The sequence below is a fragment of the Lathyrus oleraceus genome, chromosome 1 (assembly GCF_024323335.1).
Source record: "Lathyrus oleraceus cultivar Zhongwan6 chromosome 1, CAAS_Psat_ZW6_1.0, whole genome shotgun sequence".
NCBI classification, from domain to species: domain Eukaryota; kingdom Viridiplantae; phylum Streptophyta; class Magnoliopsida; order Fabales; family Fabaceae; genus Lathyrus; species Lathyrus oleraceus.
The window spans coordinates 334,704,386-334,709,235 of NC_066579.1; the positions used below are offsets into that span (position 1 = coordinate 334,704,386).

Here is a 4,850-nt window from a genome sequence, read left to right on the forward strand (position 1 = left end):
TGAATGTTCTAGCATTGTCAGGTCATGTATGAACCCGTTGCTGTTGAGCCTTTATTCCAGTATTACCAGGTCATGTATGAACCTGTTTTGAAGAATCTTTCTCTTTGATTATTCCAGTGTTGTCAAGTCATGTATGAACTTGTTGTGGAAATTTTCTCAAAAGGTTCAAGCTTGTCATCAGGTCATGTATGAACCTGTTGATATACTCTTTTTGAATTTTTCTGATGTTGTCAAGTAATGTTTGAACTTGCTGTCAGAACCGTTCTTGGCATTCCCCAGCATTGTCAGGTCATGTATGAACCCGTTGCTGTTGAGCCTTTATTCTAGTATTACCAGGTCATGTTTGAACCTGTTTTGAAGAATCCTTCTATTTGATTATTCCAATGTTGTCAAGTCATGTATGAACTTGTTGTGGAAATTTTCTCAAAATGTTCAAGTTTGTCATCAGGTCATGTGTGAACCTGTTGATATACTATTTTTGAATTTGTCTGAATTTGTTAGGTCATGTATGAACTTGCTGTCAGAACCGTTCTTGGTATTCCCCAGCATTGTCAGGTCATGTATGAACCCGTTGCTATTGAGCCTTTATTCCAGTACTATCAGGTCATGTATGAACCTGTTGCTGAACCTTTTGTTCCAATATCGTCAAGTCATGTATGAACTTGTTGAGGAAATTTTCTCAAAATGTTCAAGTTTGTCATCAGGTCATGTGTGAACCTGTTGATATACTATTTTTGAATTTCTCTGAATTTGTTAGGTCATGTATGAACTTGCTGTCAGAACCGTTCTTGGTATTCCCTAGCATTGTCAGGTCATGTATGAACCCGTTGCTGTTGAGCCTTTATTCTAGTATTATCAGGTCATGTATGAACCTGTTGCTGAACCTTTTGTTCCAATATCGTCAAGTCATGTATGAACTTGTTGTGGAAATTTTCTCAAAATGTTCAAGTGTGTCATCAGGTCATGTATGAACCTGCTGATATACTCTTTATGAATTTTTTTGAGTTTGTTAGGACATGTCTGAACCTGCTGTTAGAACTTCTTGATATTCCCCAGCATTGTCAGGTCATGTATGAACCCGCTGTTGAGCTTTCATTCCAGTATTACCAGGTCATGTATGAACCTGTTTCGAAGAATCTTTCTCTATGATTGTTTCAGTGTTATCAGGTCATGTATGAACCCGTTGTAGAAATTTTTCTTATTCGGGTTTAGTAAGTCATGTGTGAACTTACTGCCGAAATCTCTTGTATTCTAAGTGTCGTTCATCGAGTTTCACTTTGAGTACTCTCTAGTGTGTGTCTGATTCCCCAGCAGGATTGTTTTCCCCAGCGAGTTGGTTTTTACCATTTGTTTGTCTCCCTGTGGACCATCAACATTCCCCACAGATCAGTCTGTCCGGTAGCATCTCCTGTTAAGCATTCACTGTGTCCCTAACAGATAAATTAAAAAAAAATCTTGCATCCATGCATATCATATCATAGCATTTTCATTTCAGGATCAAAATCAGGGTTTTCTTAGTATTTAAATATCTTCTCCTATGATCATATGAAGGTCGTCCTACTTCATATTCTCTGGTTGAAGATACTTAAATAGGGGCAACTGTCATACCCCGATTTTGGCCCTGAAAATTTTTTCCCCATCAATCACTCGTTTGCATTCTTTCTTCATTCACCTTCTTGCTTGATCGAAGGTACATTACCTGAAGAAATCGAGAACCTGAAAGCGTTGGCTAAACTTGACCTTTCTTATAACCCTTTGAAATGTTCAATCCCGAAGTTTATTGGGAAGTCGAAAAATCTGAAAATTTTGATATTTGTCTTTTCTGAGCTCAATGGGTCAGTTCCATCAAAGCTTGGAAACTATTCAAATTTAACGTCTGTGATGCTTTCTTTCAACTCACTTTCTGGTTCACTACCTCAAGAGCTTTTTGCGCTTCCTATAAGAACTTTCTCAACTGAAAAAAATCTTCTCCATGGACCTTTGCCTTCTTGGCTTGGAAAATGGACTAATGTTGAATTTCTTTTGCTTTCGGCGAATCGATTTTCGGGTGTGATTCCGCCGGAGCTTGGGAATTGTTCTGTGATGGAGCATCTCAGTTTGAGTAGCAACTTGTTGATCGTTCATATACCTGAGGAGCTTTGTAATGCTGCTTCACTTTTGGAGATTGTCTTGATGATAACTATCTTAGTGGAACAATTGAGAAGGCTTTTGTTAATTGTAAGAACCTTACTCAGTTGGTTTTGATGAACAATCAGATTGTTGGTTCTATCCCGAAGTACCTTTTCGAGCTTCCTTTGATGGTGTTGGACTTGGACAACAACAATTTCAGTGGAAAGATTCCTTCTAGTTTGTGGAACTTATCAACTCTGATGGAGTTTTCCGCCGCAAATAACCACTTGGAGGGTTCACTTCCTGTGGAGATTGGGAGTGCTGTAATTCTACAAAGGCTTGTTCTTAGCAATAACCGTCTCAAAGGTACTATCCCGAAGGAAATCGGAAGTCTTCAAAGTCTTTCAGTTTTTAATTTGAATGGAAACATGCTTGAAGGAAACATTCCAATGGAGCTCGATGATTGTGTTTCACTCACTACATTGGACCTTGGAAACAATCAACTCAATGGCTCTATTCCTGACAAATTGGTGGAACTAAGTGAATTACAGTGTCTGGTACTTTCTCACAATTATCTGTCGGGGTCTATTCCGTCAAAGGAATCTTCGTATTTTCGACAACTTACTGTCTCTGATTTGAGCTTTGTTCAACATCTTGGCGTGTTTGATCTTTCGCTCAATAGATTGTCTGGCACGATACCAGATGAATTAGGGAGCCGTGTAGTAGTTGTGGATCTATTGCTCAGCAACAACATGCTTTCCGGGAGCATTTCGAGATCACTCTCGCGTTTGACGAATCTAACAACTTTGGATTTGTCTGGAAACTTGTTGTCAGGTTCCATTCCATCAGAGCTTGGAGATGCTGTCACACTCCAAGGTTTATATTTGGGACATAATCAACTCTCAGGTACCATTCCTGGTAGTTTCGGAAAGTTAACTGGTTTGGTGAAGCTGAATTTGACAGGAAATATGTTGTTTGGTTCAATTCCAATTAGTTTTGGGAACATGAAGGAGTTAACTCACTTGGATTTGAGCTATAACATGCTCAGCGGAGAACTTCCATCAATTATGTCAGGTGTGCAAAGCCTTGTTGGTCTTTACGTGCAGAATAACAGGCTTTCAGGCCAAGTGGGGGAGCTTTTCTTAAACTCCATGACATGGAGGATCGAGACAATGAATTTAAGCCACAATTGCTTTGACGGAAACTTGTCGTGGTCTTTGGGAAATCTTTCATATTTGACGAATTTAGATCTTCATCAAAATCAGTTGACCGGTGAGATTCCTTCAGACCTTGGGAATCTAATGCAACTCGAGTATTTTGATGTTACGGATAATCATTTATCTGGAAAGATTCCAGAGAAGCTATGCAGCCTTGTTAATTTGAATTACCTAGATTTGTCGCAAAACAGATTGGAAGGGCCTACTCCAAGAACCGGTATTTGCCAAAACCTTTCAAGGGTTCGATTTATGGGAAACATAAACCTTTGTGGCCAGATGTTGGGTATAAATTGTGATGTCAAAAGCATCAGTAGATATGCATTGTTTAATGCATGGAGGCTTGGTGGAATCGTCATTACGGTTATATTAATAACCTTGATCTTTGCTTTTGTTCTGCATAGATGGATTAGCAGGAAGCAACACGATCCCGAGGAACTCGACGATACCAAACTGAATAGTTGTTTGGATCAAAATCTTTACTTCTTGAGCAGTAGCAAATCAAAGGAACCTTTGAGTATCAACGTGGCAATGCTTGAGCAGCCTCTTTTGAAATTAACTTTGGTTGATATCCTCAAAGCTACCGATAATTTCAGCAAAACAGAGTTGTTTGCAACTGGTGGTAGTGATGCTGGTGTCAATTTGTGGCTAGATTCCACTGTAGATGAAGTTAAGGCAAAGCTAAGGCTGAGACAAGAAGGAGCAATCAAGAGTGATAGAGCAATGGCATACTCTCTTTCGCACATTAGAGAATGAGTGTTGGTCCGAACTCAAAATCAGTTACTCCTCTCAAGCATCATCACAATCGTGACAACAAGAGCTTAGGAAATGGTTTGTTAGAACGCTGGATGGCGAACAAGCCGTGGGAGAGTCCAATGTCAAACAGGAAGAGTGAAGAGCTAGTTCCTATTTTTCAAACAAAACGGAATGGCATGACAACTAGGATATCATCTTCATGTACATCTGGATCTCCATCTATTATGCCATTCAGCAATACTATTGTTATGACGGAAGCAAGAGAGGAAAAAACGACCAAGCTTTTCTTGAAATCCAGGGTGTTGATGGTGAGCTCATTCTTAAACCAAGAGGGAAGCTTGAATATTTTTTGAATGTTGTTGAAGAGTCTGAAAGTGATGCAGTAGCAGTATCAGCTGGATTGAAAGCCCATGAAGCTGGTCCAGTTGAGAAAATAAGATTTAAGGGAATCTTAAAACGTTATGAGGGTGACATTTTGGAATTGGAACTATACTTTGTTATACCAAATAGTGAATATGGAGAACAAACAGAAGAGGACATGCTGCCAAGGAGGAAAAGAACGAAGAGCCTGCAGGAAAGAATCCAAGGAAAGCTGAACAGTTCAGTATCATAAGCTGCTTCATGCGAGATCTCGTCCGCTATAGAGTCTATTTGATGATTCTGGTTTCGGGGAAGATACTATGATATGGAAGTTATACCTCATTCTCCACATCTGCAGAAACAGTTATAGAAATGTCTTGGAAACAATTTGTAGGTTTTTTTTATGAAGAG

At 39.3% G+C, this 4,850-nt stretch overlaps 1 pseudogene; it reads left to right on the forward strand.

The window, feature by feature from the left end:
• Positions 1-1,668: 1,668 nt before the first annotated feature.
• LOC127105432 (leucine-rich repeat receptor protein kinase EMS1-like) lies at positions 1,669-4,079 on the forward strand (annotated as a pseudogene).
• Positions 4,080-4,850: the final 771 nt, after the last annotated feature.